The 25435-nt window shown below is 50.0% G+C and overlaps 1 protein-coding gene across 2 annotated transcripts in view; it reads right to left on the bottom strand.

Annotated features, from left to right (window-relative positions):
- Positions 1-25435, bottom strand: part of LOC138650885 (zinc finger protein 574-like) — a 54206-nt gene that overhangs the window by 7675 nt on the left and 21096 nt on the right. Inside the window, exon 1 of one of the 2 annotated variants that reach the window (XM_069740740.1) lies at positions 2618-2690. The exons of the other annotated variant lie outside the window; for it this stretch is intronic. The gene's annotated coding sequence lies outside the window, so the exon portion shown is untranslated. Of the gene's footprint in view, positions 1-2617; positions 2691-25435 lie in introns of those variants that run through there. 2 annotated transcript variants of the gene reach the window in all.

Genomic DNA, 25435 nt, shown 5'->3' with positions numbered 1-25435 from the left:
GTATATAGGAGTACTACGTGGCCTGTGGTATATATAGTATATAGCAGCCACGCAGTATAAAGCAGCCACGCAGTATATAACCCAGGCCCACGTAGTATGTAACACTGGCAACGTAGTATATATCACACAGTATAGCACACAGCCCACGTAGTATATAACACAGCCCACGTAGTATATAACACAGCCCACGCAGTAGATAACACTGGCCACGTAATATATAGCACAACCCACACAGTATATCACACAGCCCACACAGTATATAACACTGCCTATGTAGTATATAGCAGCCACGCGGTATCAAACACAGCCCATGTAGTATACAGCAGTGTGGGCACATATCCCTGTTAAAAAAATAATTGAAATAAAAAATAGTTATGTACTCACCCGGCGGGATCCGGCTTAGATCCAGCGAACCTCTGGCGATGCGCGCGGTTGCCGCCATCTTGCGTTCCCAGGATGCATTGCGAAATTACCCAATCACTTAGCGGTCTGGCGAGACCGCTAAGTCTTCTGGGTAATTTCGCAAAGCATCTCTGGGACCGGAAGCTGGCGGAAGGCGCAAGTGCGTCGTCGGACAACGGAAGGTGAGAATAACAGGTTTTTTGTTTTTTTATTATTGTTAACATTAGATCTTTTTACTATTGATGCTGCATAGACAGCATCAATAGTAAAAACTTGGTCACACAGGGTTAATAGCTGCGGATATGGAGTGAGTTACCCGCGGCATAACGCGGTCCTTTACCGCCGGCTTTAACCCTGTGTGAGTGGTGACTGGAGGGGAGTAGGGAGCGGGCACTGACTGCGGGGAATATGGAGCGGGCGCCGGGCTCTGACTGCGGGGAATATGGAGCGGGCGCCGGGCTCTGACTGCGGGAGTATGGAGCGGGCGCCGGGCTCTGACTGCGGGGAGTATGGAGCGGGCGCCGGGCACTGACTGCGGGGAGTATGGAGCGGGCGCCGGGCACTGACTGCGGGGAGTATGGAGCGGGCGCCGGGCACTGACTGCGGGGAGTATGGAGCGGGCGCCGGGCACTGACTGCGGGGAGTATGGAGCGGGCGCCGGGCTGAGTATGGAGCGGGCGCCGGGCACTGACTGCGGGGAGTATGGAGCGGGCGCCGGGCTGAGTATGGAGCGGGCGCCGGGCACTGACTGCGGGTAGTATGGAGCGGGCGCCGGGCTCTGACTGCGGGGAGTATGGAGCGGGCGCCGGGCACTGACTGCGGGGAGTATGGAGCGGGCGCCGGGCTCTGACTGCGGGGAGTATGGAGCGGGCGCCGGGCTCTGACTGCAGGGGAGTATGGAGCGGGCGCCGGGCACTGACTGCAGGGGAGTAGGGAGCGGGCGCCCGGCTCTGACTGCGGGGAGTAGGGAGCGGGCGCCCGGCTCTGACTGCGGGGAGTAGGGAGCGGGCGCCCGGCTCTGACTGCGGGGAGTAGGGAGCGGGCGCCCGGCTCTGACTGCGGGGAGTAGGGAGCGGGCGCCCGGCTCTGACTGCGGGGAGTAGGGAGCGGGCGCCCGGCACTGACTGCGGGGAGTAGGGAGCGGGCGCCCGGCTCTGACTGCGGGGAGTATGGAGCGGGCGCCGGGCTGAGTAGGGAGCGGGCGCCGGGCACTGACTGCGGGGAGTAGGGAGCGGGCGCCCGGCTCTGACTGCGGGGAGTAGGGAGCGGGCGCCGGGCTCTGACTGCGGGGAGTAGGGAGCGGGCGCCGGGCTCTGACTGCGGGGAGTAGGGAGCGGGCGCCGGGCTCTGACTGCGGGGAGTAGGGAGCGGGCGCCGGGCTCTGACTGCGGGGAGTAGGGAGCGGGCGCCGGGCTCTGACTGCGGGGAGTAGGGAGCGGGCGCCGGGCTCTGACTGCGGGGAGTAGGGAGCGGGCGCCGGGCACTGACTGCGGGGGAGTAGGGAGGGACTAATCGGACTGTGGCCATCGCTGATTGGTCGCAGCAGCCATGACAGGCAGCTGGCGAGACCAATCATCGACGTGGGATTTCCATCACAGACAGAGGCCGCGACCAATGAATATCCTGGACAGACAGACAGACAGACGGAAGTGACCTTTAGACAATTATATAGTTGTTGGTTTTTTTTGTAAACAAAAAAATTTATATTTTTTGCATTTTTTTTATTAGACCCCCTTGAGCGAGCAATCCTGATACATACGTATATATTATATACTCAGTGTTAATACTAATATATTGCAACCCGCTGCAGTGGGGTCAAATGTTGTCAGGGAAGGGGACATCCGCCCAATTTCTAATGCCTCGCACAGGCCGTAGGTGTGTGAGTCGAGCTGTAAAATCTGGGTGTAGCTGGGAGTTGTAGTTCTCCTTAAAAAGGACAAAACAATGGAAAATAGCAGAACAACCAATCAGCACGCAGCTCTCATTTACAGACCCCTGACGACAATAAAAGCTGGCTGCTGATTGGCTGCGCCAGGAGACAGGGCCACTTCCCTCGCATATTCCCAGAGCTGCCAGCCTTTCCCTCACACCCGGGGCCGTGTCTCCACCTCACCCTTCCGGGCTGACTCACACTGACCTCCCGCCTCCCGCTCCCTGCCCCTTTGCCGCCATGTCTGAGGCCATCTCTCCGCCCTCCCGCTATCCCGGCACTTACACACTGAGTCCCCGACTTCCCCTCCTCCTTCTCAGCTGCCGTCTCTTCGGGAACCTTCCAGCATCCTCTCACCTGATTGGCTGCAGCTCCCCGTCCTATAGGAACGCGGCGCCTCCACTTCAGGAATAGAGGACTTGCACAATGACATAGCCTGAAGTCAAAACGAGGCTGAGGTATCCCATAGTCCTTTGCGGTTACTCTTTTTTTCTTTTTTTTTTAGCAGAGCTTCAGTATTGGGCTAAATGCTGTGTACTGAGGCTGCTGATGCCATAATTTGGGGGGTTCTTTCATAATAACAGCTCAGATTGATTATTATTATTATTATTATTATTATTATTATTATTTTAAAGTATATTGGGCCTGACCATCTTTTTGGGGTTTTGCATTGAAGCCGTTGATTTTGCCCCCCTGAAGATCTCAGTGTCACATTGTTACATTGCCTCTAATGATTGTCGCTGCTATCAGACGTCGATACGTCCCGAGCATGTAAATACCATAAAAAAGTTGCATATTTGGTATCACTGGTATAACATAATAATTATTCAATAATTAATATAAATGGCAGAATCAGGTTTTCTGAGTCTATTTTCCTCTCGAATGAATAGGATACAAATAGATGAGAAAGTCTTAGCGTCCCCCTTACACTTACACATTATGGTCTTTGAGGGTCTCACAAATTTTCTCCGGCCGATGATGTCAGGGAAGAAAAGGCTGTTACGTGTCCGATTGCTGATAACTAGTGGTGTAGCTGGGGGGTCAGTTCTTTAATATCTATGTGGCCCCTAACCACGTAACACTGTGGTGGCCCCTAATTGTGGACACAGGAGAACCACAGCAGATGACCGTGCCGTTACTGAAGTCATCGCCTCTCCATATTACACACTGAGCCAACCAGTGGGGTCACTTCCAGGGGAAGGAGAAGTCATCGCCTGCACATATTACACACTGAGCCAACCAGTGGGGTCACTTCCAGGGGAAGGAGAAGTCATCGCCTGCACATATTACACACAGAGCCAACCAGTGGGGGCACTTCCAGGGGAAAGAGAAGTCATCGCCTGCCCATATTACACACTGAGCCAACCAGTGGGGGCACTTCCAGGGGAAGGAGAAGTCATCCCCTGCACATATTACACACAGAGCCAACCAGCGGGGTCACATCCAGGGGAAGGAGAAGTCATCGCCTGCCCATATTACACACTGAGCCAACAAGTGGGGGCACTTCCAGGGGAAGGAGAAGTCATCGCCTGCACATATTACACACAGAGCCAACCAGTGGGGGCACTTCCAGGGGAAGGAGAAGTCATCGCCTGCCCATATTACACACTGAGCCAACCAGTGGGGTCACTTCCAGGGGAAGGAGAAGTCATCGCCTGCACATATTACACACTGAGCCAACCAGTGGGGTCACTTCCAGGGGAAGGAGAAGTCATCGCCTGCCCATATTACACACAGAGCCAACCAGTGGGGGCACTTCCAGGGGAAGGAGAAGTCATCGCCTGCCCATATTACACACTGAGCCAACCAGTGGGGGCACTTCCAGGGGAAGGAGAAGTCTTCGCCTGCCCATATTACACACTGAGCCAACCAGTGGGGGCACTTCCAGGGAAAGGAGAAGTCATCGCCTGCCCATATTACACACTGAGCCAACCAGTGGGGGCACTTCCAGGGGAAGGAGAAGTCATCGCCTGCCCATATTACACACTGAGCCAACCAGTGGGGGCACTTCCAGGGAAAGGAGAAGTCATCGCCTGCCCATATTACACACTGAGCCAACCAGTGGGGTCACTTCCAGGGGAAGGAGAAGTCATCGCCTGCCCATATTACACACTGAGCCAACCAGTGGGGTCACTTCCAGGGGAAGGAGAAGTCATCGCCTGCCCATATTACACACTGAGCCAACCAGTGGGGTCAGTTCCAGGGGAAGGAGAAGTCATCACCTGCCCATATTGCACACAGAGCCAACCAGTCGGGTCACTTCCAGGGAAAGGAGAAGTCATCGCCTACACATATTACACACAGAGCCAACCAGTGGGGGCACTTCCAGGGGAAGGAGAAGTCATCGCCTGCCCATATTACACACTGAGCCAACCAGTGGGGGCACTTCCAGGGGAAGGAGAAGTCATCGCCTGCCCATATTACACACAGAGCCAACCAGTGGGGTCACTTCCAGGGGAAGGAGAAGTCATCGCCTGCCCATATTACACACTGAGCCAACCAGTGGGGTCACTTCCAGGGGAAGGAGAAGTCATCGCCTGCACATATTACACACAGAGCCAACCAGTGGGGGCACTTCCAGGGGAAGGAGAAGTCATCGCCTGCCCATATTACACACTGAGCCAACCAGTGGGGTCACTTCCAGGGGAAGGAGAAGTCATCGCCTGCCCATATTACACACAGAGCCAACCAGTGGGGGCACTTCCAGGGAAAGGAGAAGTCATCGCCTGCCCATATTACACACTGAGCCAACCAGTGGGGTCACTTCCAGGGGAAGGAGAAGTCATCGCCTGCCCATATTACACACTGAGCCAACCAGTGGGGTCACATCCAGGGAAAGGAGAAGTCATCGCCTGCCCATATTACACACTGAGCCAACCAGTGGGGTCAGTTCCAGGGGAAGGAGAAGTCATCGCCTGCCCATATTACACACTGAGCCAACCAGTGGGGTCACTTCCAGGGGAAGGAGAAGTCATCGCCTGCCCATATTACACACTGAGCCAACCAGTGGGGGCACTTCCAGGGAAAGGAGAAGTCATCGCCTGCCCATATTACACACTGAGCCAACCAGTGGGGTCACTTCCAGGGGAAGGAGAAGTCATCGCCTGCCCATATTACACACTGAGCCAACCAGTGGGGTCACATCCAGGGAAAGGAGAAGTCATCGCCTGCCCATATTACACACTGAGCCAACCAGTGGGGTCAGTTCCAGGGGAAGGAGAAGTCATCGCCTGCCCATATTACACACTGAGCCAACCAGTGGGGTCACTTCCAGGGGAAGGAGAAGTCATCACCTGCCCATATTGCACACAGAGCCAACCAGTCGGGTCACTTCCAGGGAAAGGAGAAGTCATCGCCTGCCCATATTACACACAGAGCCAACCAGTGGGGTCACTTCCAGGGGAAGGAGAAGTCATCGCCTGCCCATATTACACACTGAGCCAACCAGTGGGGGCACTTCCAGGGGAAGGAGAAGTCATCGCCTGCCCATATTACACACTGAGCCAACCAGTGGGGGCACTTCCAGGGGAAGAAGAAGTCATCGCCTGCCCATATTACACACAGAGCCAACCAGTGGGGTCACTTCCAGGGGAAGGAGAAGTCATCGCCTGCCCATATTACACACTGAGCCAACCAGTGGGGTCACTTCCAGGGGAAGGAGAAGTCATCGCCTGCCCATATTACACACAGAGCCAACCAGTGGGGTCACTTCCAGGGGAAGGAGAAGTCATCGCCTGCCCATATTACACACTGAGCCAACCAGTGGGGTCACTTCCAGGGGAAGGAGAAGTCATCGCCTGCCCATATTACACACTGATCCAACCAGTGGGGTCACTTCCAGGGGAAGGAGAAGTCATCGCCTGCCCATATTACACACAGAGCCAACCAGTGGGGTCACTTCCAGGGGAAGGAGAAGTCATCGCCTGCCCATATTACACACTGAGCCAACCAGTGGGGTCACTTCCAGGGGAAGGAGAAGTCATCGCCTGCCCATATTACACACAGAGCCAACCAGTGGGGTCACTTCCAGGGGAAGGAGAAGTCATCGCCTGCCCATATTACACACTGAGCCAACCAGTGGGGTCACTTCCAGGGGAAGGAGAAGTCATCGCCTGCCCATATTACACACTGAGCCAACCAGTGGGGTCACTTCCAGGGGAAGGAGAAGTCATCGCCTGCCCATATTACACACAGAGCCAACCAGTGGGGTCACTTCCAGGGGAAGGAGAAGTCATCGCCTGCCCATATTACACACTGAGCCAACCAGTGGGGTCACTTCCAGGGGAAGGAGAAGTCTTCGCCTGCCCATATTACACACAGAGCCAACCAGTGGGGTCACTTCCAGGGGAAGGAGAAGTCATCGCCTGCCCATATTACACACTGAGCCAACCAGTGGGGGCACTTCCAGGGGAAGGAGAAGTCATCGCCTGCCCATATTACTCACAGAGCCAACCAGTGGGGTCACTTCCAGGGGAAGGAGAAGTCATCGCCTGCCCATATTACACACAGAGCCAACCAGTGGGGTCACTTCCAGCGGAAGGAGAAGTCATCGCCTGCCCATATTACACACAGAGCCAACCAGTGGGGTCACTTCCGGGGGAAGGAGAAGTCATCGCCTGCCCATATTACACACTGAGCCAACCAGTGGGGTCACTTCCAGGGGAAGGAGAAGTCATCGCCTGCCCATATTACACACTGAGCCAACCAGTGGGGTCACTTCCAGGGGAAGGAGAAGTCATCGCCTGCCCATATTACACACAGAGCCAACCAGTGGGGTCACTTCCAGGGGAAGGAGAAGTCATCGCCTGCCCATATTACACACTGAGCCAACCAGTGGGGTCACTTCCAGGGGAAGGAGAAGTCATCGCCTGCCCATATTACACACAGAGCCAACCAGTGGGGTCACTTCCAGGGGAAGGAGAAGTCATCGCCTGCCCATATTACACACTGAGCCAACCAGTGGGGTCACTTCCAGGGGAAGGAGAAGTCATCGTCTGCCCATATTACACACTGAGCCAACCAGTGGGGGCACTTCCAGGGGAAGGAGAAGTCATCGCCTGTCCATATTACACACAGAGCCAACCAGTGGGGTCACTTCCAGGGGAAGGAGAAGTCATCGCCTGCCCATATTACACACTGAGCCAACCAGTGGGGTCACTTCCAGGGGAAGGAGAAGTCATCGCCTGTCCATATTACACACAGAGCCAACCAGTGGGGTCACTTCCAGGGGAAGGAGAAGTCATCGCCTGCCCATATTACACACTGAGCCAACCAGTGGGGTCACTTCCAGGGGAAGGAGAAGTCATCGCCTGCCCATATTACACACTGAGCCAACCAGTGGGGTCACTTCCAGGGGAAGGAGAAGTCATCGCCTGCCCATATTACACACAGAGCCAACCAGTGGGGTCACTTCCAGGGGAAGGAGAAGTCATCGCCTGCCCATATTACACACTGAGCCAACCAGTGGGGTCACTTCCAGGGGAAGGAGAAGTCATCGCCTGCCCATATTACACACTGAGCCAACCAGTGGGGTCACTTCCAGGGGAAGGAGAAGTCATCGCCTGCCCATATTACACACAGAGCCAACCAGTGGGGTCACTTCCAGGGGAAGGAGAAGTCATCGCCTGCCCATATTACACACTGAGCCAACCAGTGGGGTCACTTCCAGGGGAAGGAGAAGTCATCGCCTGCCCATATTACACACAGAGCCAACCAGTGGGGTCACTTCCAGGGGAAGGAGAAGTCATCGCCTGCACATATTACACACTGAGTCAACCAGTGGGGTCACTTCCAGGGGAAGGAGAAGTCATCGCCTGCCTATATTACACACAGAGCCAACCAGTGGGGGCACTTCCAGGGGAAGGAGAAGTCATCGCCTGCCCATATTACACACTGAGCCAACCAGTGGGGGCACTTCCAGGGGAAGGAGAAGTCATCGCCTGCCCATATTACACACTGAGCCAACCAGTGGGGTCACTTCCAGGGGAAGGAGAAGTCATCGCCTGCACATATTACACACTGAGCCAACCAGTGGGGTCACTTCCAGGGGAAGGAGAAGTCATCGCCTGCCCATATTACACACAGAGCCAACCAGTGGGGGCACTTCCAGGGGAAGGAGAAGTCATCGCCTGCCCATATTACACACTGAGCCAACCAGTGGGGGCACTTCCAGGGGAAGGAGAAGTCATCGCCTGCCCATATTACACACTGAGCCAACCAGTGGGGGCACTTCCAGGGGAAGGAGAACTCATCGCCTGTCCATATTACACACTGAGCCAACCAGTGGGGTCACTTCCAGGGGAAGGAGAAGTCATCGCCTGCCCATATTACACACAGAGCCAACCAGTGGGGTCACTTCCAGGGGAAGGAGAAGTCATCGCCTGCCCATATTACACACTGAGCCAACCAGTGGGGTCACTTCCAGGGGAAGGAGAAGTCTTCGCCTGCCCATATTACACACAGAGCCAACCAGTGGGGTCACTTCCAGGGGAAGGAGAAGTCATCGCCTGCCCATATTACACACTGAGCCAACCAGTGGGGGCACTTCCAGGGGAAGGAGAAGTCATCGCCTGCCCATATTACTCACAGAGCCAACCAGTGGGGTCACTTCCAGGGGAAGGAGAAGTCATCGCCTGCCCATATTACACACAGAGCCAACCAGTGGGGTCACTTCCAGCGGAAGGAGAAGTCATCGCCTGCCCATATTACACACAGAGCCAACCAGTGGGGTCACTTCCGGGGGAAGGAGAAGTCATCGCCTGCCCATATTACACACTGAGCCAACCAGTGGGGTCACTTCCAGGGGAAGGAGAAGTCATCGCCTGCCCATATTACACACTGAGCCAACCAGTGGGGTCACTTCCAGGGGAAGGAGAAGTCATCGCCTGCCCATATTACACACAGAGCCAACCAGTGGGGTCACTTCCAGGGGAAGGAGAAGTCATCGCCTGCCCATATTACACACTGAGCCAACCAGTGGGGTCACTTCCAGGGGAAGGAGAAGTCATCGCCTGCCCATATTACACACAGAGCCAACCAGTGGGGTCACTTCCAGGGGAAGGAGAAGTCATCGCCTGCCCATATTACACACTGAGCCAACCAGTGGGGTCACTTCCAGGGGAAGGAGAAGTCATCGTCTGCCCATATTACACACTGAGCCAACCAGTGGGGGCACTTCCAGGGGAAGGAGAAGTCATCGCCTGTCCATATTACACACAGAGCCAACCAGTGGGGTCACTTCCAGGGGAAGGAGAAGTCATCGCCTGCCCATATTACACACTGAGCCAACCAGTGGGGTCACTTCCAGGGGAAGGAGAAGTCATCGCCTGTCCATATTACACACAGAGCCAACCAGTGGGGTCACTTCCAGGGGAAGGAGAAGTCATCGCCTGCCATATTACACACTGAGCCAACCAGTGGGGTCACTTCCAGGGGAAGGAGAAGTCATCGCCTGCCCATATTACACACTGAGCCAACCAGTGGGGTCACTTCCAGGGGAAGGAGAAGTCATCGCCTGCCCATATTACACACAGAGCCAACCAGTGGGGTCACTTCCAGGGGAAGGAGAAGTCATCGCCTGCCCATATTACACACTGAGCCAACCAGTGGGGTCACTTCCAGGGGAAGGAGAAGTCATCGCCTGCCCATATTACACACTGAGCCAACCAGTGGGGTCACTTCCAGGGGAAGGAGAAGTCATCGCCTGCCCATATTACACACAGAGCCAACCAGTGGGGTCACTTCCAGGGGAAGGAGAAGTCATCGCCTGCCCATATTACACACTGAGCCAACCAGTGGGGTCACTTCCAGGGGAAGGAGAAGTCATCGCCTGCCCATATTACACACAGAGCCAACCAGTGGGGTCACTTCCAGGGGAAGGAGAAGTCATCGCCTGCACATATTACACACTGAGTCAACCAGTGGGGTCACTTCCAGGGGAAGGAGAAGTCATCGCCTGCCTATATTACACACAGAGCCAACCAGTGGGGGCACTTCCAGGGGAAGGAGAAGTCATCGCCTGCCCATATTACACACTGAGCCAACCAGTGGGGGCACTTCCAGGGGAAGGAGAAGTCATCGCCTGCCCATATTACACACTGAGCCAACCAGTGGGGTCACTTCCAGGGGAAGGAGAAGTCATCGCCTGCACATATTACACACTGAGCCAACCAGTGGGGTCACTTCCAGGGGAAGGAGAAGTCATCGCCTGCCCATATTACACACAGAGCCAACCAGTGGGGGCACTTCCAGGGGAAGGAGAAGTCATCGCCTGCCCATATTACACACTGAGCCAACCAGTGGGGTCACTTCCAGGGGAAGGAGAAGTCATCGCCTGCCCATATTACACACTGAGCCAACCAGTGGGGGCACTTCCAGGGGAAGGAGAACTCATCGCCTGTCCATATTACACACTGAGCCAACCAGTGGGGGCACTTCCAGGGGAAGGAGAAGTCATCGCCTGCACATATTACACACTGAGCCAACCAGTGGGGGCACTTCCAGGGGAAGGAGAAGTCATCGCCTGCCCATATTACACACAGAGCCAACCAGTGGGGTCACTTCCAGGGGAAGGAGAAGTCATCGCCTGCCCATATTACACACTGAGCCAACCAGTGGGGTCACTTCCAGGGGAAGGAGAAGTCATCGCCTGCCCACATTACACACAGAGCCAACCAGTGGGGTCACTTCCAGGGGAAGGAGAAGTCATCGCCTGCCCATATTACACACTGAGCCAACCAGCGGGGTCACATCCAGGGGAAGGAGAAGTCATCGCCTGCACATATTACTCACAGAGCCAACCAGTCGGGTCACTTCCAGGGGAAGGAGAAGTCATCGCCTGCCCATATTACACACTGAGCCAACCAGTGGGGTCACATCCAGGGGAAGGAGAAGTCATCGCCTGCACATATTACACACAGAGCCAACCAGCGGGGTCACATCCAGGGGAAGGAGAAGTCATCGCCTGCACATATTACACACAGAGCCAACCAGCGGGGTCACATCCAGGGGAAGGAGAAGTCATCGCCTGCACATATTACACACAGAGCCAACCAGTCGGGTCACTTCCAGGGGAAGGAGAAGTCATCGCCTGCCCATATTACACACTGAGCCAACCAGTGGGGTCACATCCAGGGGAAGGAGAAGTCATCGCCTGCACATATTACACACAGAGCCAACCAGCGGGGTCACATCCAGGGGAAGGAGAAGTCATCGCCTGCACATATTACTCACAGAGCCAACCAGTCGGGTCACTTCCAGGGGAAGGAGAAGTCATCGCCTGCCCATATTACACACTGAGCCAACCAGTGGGGTCACATCCAGGGGAAGGAGAAGTCATCGCCTGCACATATTACACACAGAGCCAACCAGCGGGGTCACATCCAGGGGAAGGAGAAGTCATCGCCTGCACATATTACACACAGAGCCAACCAGCGGGGTCACATCCAGGGGAAGGAGAAGTCATCGCCTGCACATATTACACACAGAGCCAACCAGCGGGGTCACATCCAGGGGAAGGAGAAGTCATCGCCTGCACATATTACACACAGAGCCAACCAGCGGGGTCACATCCAGGGGAAGGAGAAGTCATCGTCTGCCCATATTACACACTGAGCCAACCAGCGGGGTCACATCCAGGGGAAGGAGAAGTCATCGCCTGCACATATTACACACAGAGCCAACCAGCGGGGTCACATCCAGGGGAAGGAGAAGTCATCGCCTGCCCATATTACACACTGAGCCAACCAGCGGGGTCACATCCAGGGGAAGGAGAAGTCATCGCCTGCACATATTACACACAGAGCCAACCAGCGGGGTCACATCCAGGGGAAGGAGAAGTCATCGCCTGCACATATTACACACAGAGCCAACCAGCGGGGTCACATCCAGGGGAAGGAGAAGTCATCGCCTGCCCATATTACACACTGAGCCAACCAGCGGGGTCACATCCAGGGGAAGGAGAAGTCATCGCCTGCACATATTACACACAGAGCCAACCAGCGGGGTCACATCCAGGGGAAGGAGAAGTCATCGCCTGCCCATATTACACACTGAGCCAACCAGCGGGGTCACATCCAGGGGAAGGAGAAGTCATCGCCTGCACATATTACACACAGAGCCAACCAGTGGGGGCACTTCCAGGGGAAGGAGAAGTCATCGCCTGCACATATTACACACTGAGCCAACCAGCGGGGTCACATCCAGGGGAAGGAGAAGTCATCGCCTGCCCATATTACACACTGAGCCAACCAGTGGGGTCACTTCCAGGGGAAGGAGAAGTCATCGCCTGCCCATATTACACACAGAGCCAACCAGCGGGGTCACATCCAGGGGAAGGAGAAGTCATCGCCTGCACATATTACACACAGAGCCAACCAGCGGGGTCACATCCAGGGGAAGGAGAAGTCATCGCCTGCACATATTACACACTGAGCCAACCAGCGGGGTCACATCCAGGGGAAGGAGAAGTCATCGCCTGCACATATTACACACTGAGCCAACCAGTCGGGTCACTTCCAGGGGAAGGAGAAGTCATCGCCTGCCCATATTACACACAGAGCCAACCAGCGGGGTCACATCCAGGGGAAGGAGAAGTCATCGCCTGTCCATATTACACACAGAGCCAACCAGCGGGGTCACATCCAGGGGAAGGAGAAGTCATCGCCTGTCCATATTACACACAGAGCCAACCAGTGGAGAAACTTGAAGCTCATGGGCCCCAATGCAAAAGTTCCAACAGGGCCCCCAATTATTGCAAGATTTTATTGGTATTGGTGTTTTTATAAAGTTTATCTGATCCAGTGCAAGTACCATATGATATATCAAACATAAGATACTACCTTGACCCTATAAAACATATGGTACCTTACTATTAGATTGTTTCCTGCACCCTCTATCCTCTAAACAGGACCATCCAGGGTAAGGGAGGGACAAACAATGAGCGGGGGCGCCACTGCGCAGGTTTAGGGCGCCACCTCCGCAGGCAGGTAGGGAGACACTAGTTACATTCTAGGGTGATGAAACCTTCCTCCTTTTGAATACAGACAAAAATTGGGACCTAAGTCTATATTTTTGGGAAAAATGTTAAAATATATTTTAAGTATTATAATAAAGGATTTGTTTTATACGATTTAACTATAATATTTAGTACCTATTGTTGGTGAATGGTCTTTTTATATAGGCAAAATGGACTTTTGGGACCCCTTGGCTCCAGGACACAGGTGTGATTGCAACCCCTGTATCTATTATAGTTATACCACTGGAGCCACCAGTGCTGCTGCAGATCACGGGTGGCAAAGCAGTCATCAAAGCAAAAGGTGGCTACTTTGAAGAACCTAGAATATAAGACATAATTTCAGTTGTTTCACACTTTTTTGTTAAGTATATAATTCCACATGTGTTAATTCATAGTTTTGATGCCTTCAGTGTGAATGTACAATTTTCATCGTCATGAAAATACAGAAACATCTTTAAATGAGAAGGTGTGTCCAAACTTTTGGTCTGTACTGCATGTTGGTCAGATGTATGGGCCCTTGTAGCATTCTAGATCTTATAAAGACATGTGTGTTTGCGCCCCCATGTATTAATGTCCCCCGTCCTGGCTGTTTCCTTTAATAATCTCACCTATTGTGGCCCCTATACTGTAATAATGTATCTCATCATAGGTCCCTTCCTGGTATAATGTCCCCCATCCTGTGCTCCTTGATGTTATAATATCCCCTGTCCTGGGCCTCTTTCTGTTATAATGTACCTCATTCTGGTCTCCTTCCTGGTGTAATATCACCCTTCCTGGTATAATGTCCCCGATAATGGGCCCCTTCCTGGTATAGTGTCCCCTATCCCAAAACAATTTACATTATCCTGGTCCCCTTCCTGGTATAATGTTCCTCATCCTGAGTCCCTTCTTGGTATAATGTCCCCCATCATATAACAATGTACGTACTTCATCCTGAGCCCCTTCCTGGTATAATGTCCCCCATCCTAAAACAATGTACTTCATCCTGGACTCCTTCTTGGTATAATGTTTGCCTTCCTGGGTCCCCTTCTGGTATAATGTGCCCAATCTTGGGCCCCTTCATTATATAATGTCGCCATCATCGAAACTTCCTTGTATAATGACCCCCATCCTTGACTGTCAGTGCAATGAGGATACAGTGAGAATTTCTGGGAGGTGTTTTATTAAACAGGGTCATTGGTGCATCTGTTTTTCATGAATTAGATAGGGACAATAAGGGCAAATTCAGGTGGGATTTTCAGCATAGCATAGCTGAGCTGTGCTGCAACGCGACTGTCAGATGTTTTATTAGACAAGGTCATTTGGTGCATCTGCATGTTTCTATTGCCTAATATTGACTAGCATTACAAGCCGCCCCATGCCTCTTTATTGGGTTGTAGTGGCAGGGGCAGCAGTATAATAATAATAATAATAATAATAATATTACCGTATATTCCATTATTACTATTATTTATAGGGAATCTGTCACCACTTTTTGGGGATATCAGTTAAAAATATCATTCAATTCAGAGTCACCTATGCATTATACAAGTACTTTTGATACCACTTGACTCCCCACCTATGATCCATAAATACCGTTTTTATTCCTCCCGCGATGTATGTAAATCTACTTGGTCCGGTCCAATGAGCGAGGCTTAATGTCCATCTCCACCCCCCTCCTCGGCTTGCTGCACGTATTCTTTTCTGTGAATATCACAGATCGCGTATAGTTTTGGCGCGTGCGTATTCAAATGGTCCCTTGCGCGTGCGCAGTATGCTTTGCCCAACTGTAGGCAAAGCATAAAATCATGCGACAGCATATGTCATGGCTTTCTATGGCCCGGAAGTGTACAAGTATACTTCCGGGCCACAGAACACAATTGCATATGCCGGCGCATGCGCAATATTGTTTTTCGGCTTTGCCCACAGTTGGCGGCGGGGTCTGTGTGTGCGGGCGGGGTCTGTGCGGGCCTGTCGGGGGTCTGTGCGGGCCTGTCGGGGGTCTGTGCGGGCCTCTCAGGGGTCTGTGCAGGCCTCTCGGGGGTCTTTGTGTGTGTGTGCAGGCTATGCCTGCTACAATGACAGTGACTGACACATTAGCCAATGATGGGACAGTAGTAGTCCCATCATCCGGCTAATGTGTTGAATGTAAAAAAAAACACAAACATACATACTACATACACACAACATACATACAACATACTACATACATACTACATACATACATACAACATACTACATACATACAACATACATACAACATACTACATACATACTACATATATACAACATACTACATACATACATACAACATACTACATGCATACTACATACATACCACATACATACAACATTCATACAACATACATACAACATACTACATACATGCTACATACATACATACTACATACAATACATTCATACTTTACATACAATACATACATATAACATATAGTACATATAACATAGAGTATATACTCACCATCACTTGTCACTTTGATCCTCGAAGCCAGTGTCACCTGTAAAAAATATTAAAATAACAAGCAAACACTATACTCCCTGATACGCAGAAATCCACGAGTGTCTCACAACGATCTCCCGTGGAGAACAGCAGCATCAGCTGATGCGACCGCTCTCTAGGGGCTCCAGGAATACAATGATGGGAGGAAGGTATCCATCAACACTGTATTCCTCCGGCGCTGTAAAAAATAGTCCCTAGTCTCACTTTTGGCACTGCTGTGTGAGAAAGTTCCCAAGCAGCAAATGCCATAAAGTGAGACCAGTGAACCACAGTAACCTCTCAGTGATGCACTGCAGGAGCCATTGTCTCCTGTCAGTGTGTCACTGAGGGTCCTATAGAGCAGTGACATCACCCGATGTCACTGTTCTATAGGGGAGATCGTCGTGGGACACTCGTTATTAATTGGACTGCGTCGGACAGGGAGTATATAGGTTATTTTACATTTTTTGCAGGCGCTGAAGTATGGTAAGTATGATGAAATTAGGAATAATAAAATACTTTTTTCTGCCTGTGTCTTTGTTTTTAACTCTTTCACGACTGTAGGATTAATAATGGATAGACGTCTTATTGACGCCTCTACATTATTAACCCGACTTAATGTCACCTTACAATAGCAAGGTGACATTAACCCCTTATTACCCCATATCCCACCGCTACACGGGAGTGGGAAGAGAGGGGTTAAGTGCCGGAATTGGCAGATGCACCATTTCTGGGGCTGCTGGAGGCTGGTATTTGTAGCCGGGGGGGGGGGGGAGGGGGGGAGGGCGAATATCCATGGCCCCTCTCTAGGCTATGAATATCAGCCTGCAGCTGTCTGCGTAGCCTTTCTGGCTATAAAATATAGGGGGACCCCACGTCATTTTTTGGGGGGGTCCCCCTATTTTAATAGCCAGTAAAGGCTACGCAGACAGCTGTGGGCTGATATTCATACCCTGGGAGGGGCCATGGGTATTATCCCCTTCCCAGGCTTCAAATATTGGCCCCCGACCGTCGTCTTTCCCCCTCTGGCGCAGAAAATTGCGCGGGAGCCCACGCCATTTTTTTCCCGTTATTTTTCTTTATGCTCATTAATCAACATCGGCCTATCTATGGATATATCTATCTATAGATATATCTATAGATACATAGATGTTTCTATCCATATATCTATCTGGCTAATTTCACACATCAGGTTTTTGCCATCAGGCACAATCCGGCGAGTTTTGGAAAAAAAAGATCCTTTTTTTTCTGCTGGATCCGTTTTTTCTCATAGAGTTGTATTAGCGCCGGATTGCGCCTGATAGCCACACGTTTCATCCATTTTTTGCCTGATCCGTCAAAAAAGCTGTTTCTGCCGGACGTAAAACACAGCCACGTAGTTTATAGCACAGCCCACGCAGTATTTAACACAGCCCATATAGTATATTGCCCAGCCACGTAATATATTGCACAGCCACGTAGTATATTGCCCAGCCACGTAATATATTGCACAGCCACGTAATATATTGCCCAGCCACGTAATATATTGCACAGCCACGTAGTATATAGCACAGCCCGTGCAGTATATAACACAGGCCACGTAGTATAGAGCACAGCGATGTATATTGCCCAGCCACGTAATATACACCACAGCCACGTAGTATATACAGTAGTACAGCGATGTAGTATATACCACAGCCCACATAGTATATAGCACAGAGATGTAGTATATAACACAGCCCACGTAGTACTGTATATAGCAATGTGGGCACCATATCCCTGTTAAAAAAAAAGAATTAAAATAAAAAATAGTTATATACTCACCTTCCGGCGGCCCCTGGATCCAGCCCAGGCGTTTACCGATGCTCCTCGCGACGCTCCGGTCTCAAGAATGCATTGCGGTCTCGCGAGATGATGACGTAGCGGTCTCGCGAGACCGCTACGTCATCATCTCGCGAGACCGCAATGCATGGACCGGAGCGTCGCGAGGAGCAGCGAGAAAGGCCCCGGAAGGTGAGAATATAATGATTTTTTATTTTTCTTATTATTTTTAACATTAGATCTTTTTACTATTGATGCTGCATGGGCAGCATCAATAGTAAAAAGTTGGTCACACAGGGTTAATAGCGGCGGTAACGGACTGCGTTACACCGACCGCGGCATAACACGGTGTAACGCAGCCATTAACCCTGTGTGAGCGCTGACTAGAGGGGAGTATGGAGGGGGCACTGACAGAGAGTTGGAATCGGCGAATTCGCGGCCAGACTGTGCCCGTCGCTGATTGGTCGCGGCCGTCAGGGGTCTCCGTGACAGACAGACAGACAGACAGATGGAAGTGCCCCTTAGACAATTATATAGATTGATTATTTATATTTATTTTATATCTGTGTATTTTATTTTGGATTATTTATATTTATTTTATATTTGTGTTATTTATTTTGTATTATTTATATTTGTTATGTTTGTGTTATTTGTCTTGTATTATATATATATTTATTTTATATTTGCGTCTTTTAATTTTGTATTATTTCTTTGATATTTGTATTGTTTCCACTCTTCTATTACATTAATGCTATGATATAAATGCACAATAAACATAAATTAAAAAAACAATATTTTCACTGTAAAAATAATAATAATAATAATAATAATACATTTTTTGGTCAGTGACCTCTGCATTGTATTCAATCAATTTGTCAGCCAGGACTGGAGTGAATGTTCCACCACCTGTAGGGAATTTTCTGCAATCCTGCTGTCCATATGAATTAATAATTTGCTTTGTACTGACCTCAGTGATGTATCCTTGGCATTGTAGAAAGGGCAGATATTCCAGGACCAAGTGCGCTGTTACATAATAGATTATTTACAGATTAGATAGAACCGTTCGCAGGTGCATAAACTTCTCCGTATACCCGTGCAGTATATATGCCGCCTGTAGTGCACTGAGGCATGCGGAGGAAATCATCTACTAGTTGCAGTTCAGTCATTGCAAAGCCTGGAGGTGCTACTGCAATCTTCTGATCCTCACAGTGCGCAGAGCAGACGCTGTCGGGATTTGCCGCTATTGCAGAATAGAGAGAAGCCGGGCACCAGGGGCAGAAGTCACGACCAGGCCCATGTGGGTGAGGGGCCCACCGATGGCAACGCAAACTTCAACTGGACGAATGTGTGTCCTCCGACGCACATTCAGCTGAAGTGTATTGCGGTGCTCAGACCCGCCGGGTCCGTGCACTGCGCTACACACTGACGGCCAATCAGAGGCCAGCAGCTGACGTCGGCGCGCACGTGACTGGGGGCGTATGGCAGTGATGTAATTGTGTTCCTGTCGCTTGCACGCTGAAGTCAGCCGCCGGCTTCAGAAGAGGACTCCGTGCGGCGGGGGAGCGGATGGAAGGGGAGTAGATTCAATTCTTTTTTTTCTATGCGTTAAAGAATAGAGGCAGAATGGTGGACATATATACCAGGATGGGATATATATATATATATATATATATATATATATATATATATATATATATATATATATATATACCAGGATAGGAGACATATATACCAGGATAGGTGATATATATATATACCAGGATGGGGGATATATATACCAGGATGGGGGATATATACCAGGATGGGGGACATATATACCAGGATGGGGGACATATATACCAGGATGGGGGACATATATACCAGGAAGGGGACATATATACCAGGATAGGTGATATATATACCAGGATGGGGGACATATATACCAGGATGGGGGATATATATACCAGGATAGGTGATATATATATACATCAGGATGGGGGACATATATACCAGGATGGGGGATATATATACCAGGATGGGGGACATATATACCAGGATAGGTGATATATATACCAGGATGGGGGATATATATACCAGGATGGAGGACATATATACCAGGATAGGAGACATATATACCAGGATGGGGGACATATATACCAGGATGGGGGATATATATACCAGGATAGGTGATATATATATATATATATATATATATATATATATATCAGGATGGGGGACATATATACCAGGATGGGGGATATATATACCAGGATGGGGGACATATATACCAGGATAGGTGATATATATACCAGGATGGGGGACATATATACCAGGATGGGGGATATATATACCAGGATGGGGGACATATATACCAGGATAGGTGATATATATACCAGGATGGGGGATATATATACCAGGATGGAGGACATATATACCAGGATAGGAGACATATATACCAGGATGGGGGACATATATACCAGGATGGGGGACATATATACCAGGATGGGGGATATATATACCAGGATAGGTGATATATATATATATATATATATATATATATCAGGATGGGGGACATATATACCAGGATGGGGGATATATATACCAGGATGGGGGACATATATACCAGGATAGGTGATATATATACCAGGATGGGGGACATATATACCAGGATGGGGGATATATATACCAGGATGGGGGATCTATACCAGGATGGGGGACATATATACCAGGATGGGGGATATATATTCCAGGATGGGGGATATATACCAGGATAAGGGACATATATACCAGGATGGGGGATATATATACCAGGATAAAAGACATATATACCAGGATAAGAGACATATATACCAGGATAGGTGATATATATACCAGGATGGGAGACATATATACCAGGATGGGAGACATATATACCAGGATGGGGGACATATATACCAGGATAGGTGATATATATACCAGGATGGGAGACATATATACCAGGATGGGGGACATATATACCAGGATGGGGGATATATATACCAGGATAAGAGACATATATACCAGGATAAGAGACATATATACCAGGATAAGAGACATATATACCAGGATGGGGGATATATATACCAGGATGGGGGATATATACCAGGATGGGGGACATATATACCAGGATGGGGGATATATATACCAGGATAAGAGACATATATACCAGGATAAGAGACATATATACCAGGATAGGTGATATAGATACCAGGATGGGAGACATATATACCAGGATGGGGGACATATATACCAGGATAAGAGACATATATACCAGGATGGGAGACATATATACCCGGATAAGGCCGGTTTCACACGTCAGTGGCTCCGGTACATGAGGTGACAGTTTCCTCACGTACCGGAGTCACTGACTTACGTAGACACATTGAAATCAATGTGTCTCTGCACATGTCAGCGTGTTTTCACAGACCGTGTGTCCGTGTGCAAAACACGGAGACATGTCAGTGTTCGTGGGAGCGCAATGATTACAGGGATCCATGAAAGTCAATGGGTCCGTGTAAAACACGTACCACACACGGACGTCCGTGTGCAGTCCGTGTGCTGTGCAGGAGACAGCGCTACAGTAAGCGCTGTCCCCCCCACATGGTGCTGAAGCCGCGATTCATATCTTCTCTGCAGCAGCGTTTGCTGTAGAGAAGATATGAAAAATCCTTTTTTTTTTTTTTGTTTCTCGTGTTTAAAATAAAGATCCCTGTCCCCACCCCCCTCCCACCCCCTGTGCGCCCGCCCGCTGTTAATAAAATACTCACCCGGCTCCCTCGCAGCATCCTGTCGTGGCCGCAGCTTCTCCTGTATGCGGTCATGTGGGGCCGCCCATTACAGTCATGAATATGCGGCTCCACCTCCCATAGGGGTGGAGCCGCATATTCATTTCTGTATAAAGCAACACTGATTGACAATCAATTTCACATGCTGTTGTGCAAATGGAATAGACAACAGATGGAAATTATTGGCAATTATCAAGACACCCCTATAAAGGAGTGGTTCTGCAGGTGGGGACCACAGACCACATCTCAGTACCAATGCTTTCTGGCTGATGTTTTGGTCACTTTTGAATGTTGGTTGTGCTTTCACACTCGTGGTAGCATGAAACGGACTCTACAACCCACACAAGTGGCTCAGGGACTGCAGCTCATCCAGGATGGCACATCAATGCAAGTTGTTGCAAGAAGGTTTGCTGTGTCTGTCAGCATAGTGTCCAGAGGCTGGAGGCGCTACCAGGAGACAGGCCAGTACACTAGGAGATGTGGAGAGGGCCATAGGAGGGCAACAACCCAGCAGCAGGACCGCTACCTCAGCCTTTGTGCAAGGAGGAACAGGAGAAGCACTGCCAGAACCCTGCAAAATGACCTCCAGCAGGCCACAAATGTGCATGTGTCTGCACAAACGGTTACAAACCGACTCCATTAGGATGGTCTGAGTTCCCGACGTCCACAGATCGGGGTTGTGCTCACAGCCCAACACCGTACAGGACGCTTGGCATTTGCCATAGAACACCAGGATTGGCAAATTCCCCACTGGCGCCCTGTGCTCTTCACAGATGAAAGCAGGATCACACTGAGCACATGTGACAGACGTGACAGAGTCTGGAGACGCCGTGGAGAGCGATCTGCTGCCTGCAACATCCTTCAGCATGACCGGTTTGGCAGTGGGTCAGTAATGGTGTGGGGTGGCATTTATTTGGAGGGCCGCACAGCCCTCCATGTGCTCGCCAGAGATAGCCTGACTGCCATTAGGTACTGAGATGAGATCCTCAGACCCCTTGTGAGACCATATGCTGGTGCGGTTGGCCCTGGGTTCCTCCTAATGCAGGACAATTCCAGACCTCATGTGGCTGGAGTGTGTCAGCCGTTCCTGCAAGATGAAGGCATTGAAGCTATGGACTGGCCCGCCCGTTCCCCAGACCTGAATCCGATTGAACACATCTGGGACATCATGTCTCGCACCATCCGCCAACGTCACGTTGCACCACAGACTGTCCAGGAGTTGGCGGATGCTTTAGTCCAGGTCTGGGAGGAGATCCCTCAGGAGACCATCCGCCGCCTCATCAGGATCATGCCCAGGTGTTGTATGGAGATCATACAGGCACGTGGAGGCCACACACACTACTGAGCATCATTTCCTTGCCTTGAGGCATTTCCACTGAAGTTGGATCAGCCTGTAACTTCATTTTCCACTTTGATTTTGAGCATCATTCCAACTCCAGACCTCCGTGGGATATTAGTTGTGATTTACGTTGATCATTTTTAGGTTTTATTGTTCTCAACACATTCCACTATGTAATGAATAAATATTTACAACTGAAATATTTTATTCAGTGATATCTAGGATGTGGGATTTTATTGTTCAATTTATTTTTTTGAGCAGTGTATATATCAGGATGAGGGAAATATCTATCAGGATAGGGAATATATATATACCAGGATGGGGGACATATACACTAGGATGGGCCCAGGATGGGGGACTTTACTACATAATGTGGGAGAGGAGGTACAACTTGTAGTTCCTAATAGGATTTAGAACGCTACAGTGACCCATACATTTGACCAACGTGCTGGGCTTGGCGGGCTGGGGGGCTAGGCCCAAATCTTGCACCGGGGGCCCATCAGATTGTTACCTCAGTGCTGGGCACGTCTAGTTGGAATGTGGCTGGAAGTATGCAAATCAGATTGTTGCAGTCACGTGACAGCCCTCTCTTACTGGCAATACCGGTGAATCCTGACAGTGTGCGCACCACACAATAGAATGACTGCAGACTATTCAGACCCCCAGACATTCACTTTAAACTTTGTTATGCCAAGTTCTGATAGTTACCTAGAGGGGCAGATACCAACTGCAGGCGAACAAGGGCCCAGGAGGTAAAGGGGCCATTTCTACCACCAATGCAGGTGGAATTGTGCATTATGATGAGCTATATATGTATATTGTTCTTGCACAGGGGCCTCTTCTGTCTGTGTCCATCCACCATTGTACTTTTATATGTTCTTTTTCGGCATGCAGACTGTTTTTTTCCCCTTTTTTTTATCCAAGTAGGCGTGGTCCTACTCTCTTCTCTATGGGAGTCTTGAGCATCATGCCCAGTTGGCTAACAAGACTAGATTCTTATACAGGGAAGAGGAGGCCATATCTCGGGAATAAAAAATGCCAAAAAACAATTGTGGATTTGCAATTTTTTTGCAATTTTTTGGATTTGGAATTTTTTTTCCCCGTTTTCCAGCACGCTATGTGTTAGAACGAACGGTGCCATTCAAAAGTACAACCTGCCCCACAAAAAAAAAACAAGCCCTCATACAACGGCTATGGGGATAGAAAATTTGTAAAAAAAAAGTTATTGCTCTTGGAAGGAGGGGGGAAAAAAACAGAAAAAAAGGAAAATCTCCATGTTATAAAAGGATTAATACTTTTTTCTATGCAATGTGCCATCGTAGCGAGAATATGACATTATGCAAAACGAAACGGAAATTTAAGGCGCAAACGCCGTGTTACCACATTCTTCCAGCAGGTGGCAGTATTGCAGAGCTGCTGACCATTACTAGTCCCAGCTGAGGGATGATAATAGGCAAAAACTGAGCCATGTCAGGTCTTCCAGGATGTGACATCTGCAGATTAACCCTATATATCATGAACTGAGAAGTGATGCAAAAAGATTTATATTTGTTTGCAATCGACGATACAAGGCAAGCACATGTGTTTAAAGGGGCTTTAAATGCCCATATTTTATGCATGCACCTATGTTCGCTATATGTATAGGGTCTGATCTGTACAGCTGAGGATATGCACTTCGACACGGTCACCTATTTTGCAATTGTCTTACCCAATCCCAGACCTTGGCACCTATATGATAAGAGCTCTCTAATGGGGGAAACATCCTAATCCACCTGGGTAACCAGGAAAAATGACTTTTTTTTTCGGCCATTGCATGTTAGAATTCTTGCTATGACTTGACCTAATATGACGGATACTAGCAGTAATCACTATAAATGGTTAATGGCCATAATCCATTGGATGCAGTCACTGTCTGACCTATATACAAGTCTCCTACATGTAATTGCCACTATCACTATGATAATTGAAGGGGGATCCATTAAGGGGAATATATGACCTTTCATTTGCTAGAATGGGAACAATTTTTACCCTCTTAACCCCCCCTTCCACCCACCACCCCCTGGAAAACAAAAGGGAATAACTCCACCATGGAGCGATTATTGTGACGCCGGAGAGGAGATTGATAGACGCCGGGGCTGAGGGTTCAGGAGTCAACCTTGCAATCAGGTGCGACCTTGGAGATGATGTGATGACAGCAGTCACATACGAGACATCCTTGTGTTATAAGTGTGGCCACAGGAGCTGACACTGTTATCATGTGACATCAGGACTACGCTGTACGTGGCCTTTACCATGGCGGAGCGTCCATTCAATTTCCAGGGATTTTTTTGGGTGGGGAGGGGGCAAAAATTGATTAGATCCATGTCAAGCCGAGTGGCATTGAGATCTGCTAAAACACGACTTGTGAACATAGTTGCGACAATTGAAACCTGATTAATTTCATTGCGACCACATCCATTATCAATTTTTGCACTACTGCCAAACCTGGACTGGTCCACTGGAGAGCAGGAGAATCCTCCAGTGGGCCACCATACTCTTATATGAGCAGTACTACTAACAGGCCTGGACTGGTCCACTGGAGAGCAGGAGAATCCTCCGGTGGGCAACCATCCTCTTATATGAGCAGTACTACTAACAGGCCTGGACTGGTCCACTGGAGAGCAGGAGAATTCTCCGGTGGGCCACCATC

Source organism: Ranitomeya imitator, chromosome 10, assembly GCF_032444005.1.
Source record: "Ranitomeya imitator isolate aRanImi1 chromosome 10, aRanImi1.pri, whole genome shotgun sequence".
In the NCBI taxonomy this organism is placed as follows: domain Eukaryota; kingdom Metazoa; phylum Chordata; class Amphibia; order Anura; family Dendrobatidae; genus Ranitomeya; species Ranitomeya imitator.
Note: the sequence above shows the minus strand (reverse complement) of the source record. Positions and strands in the feature narration are given on the sequence as shown.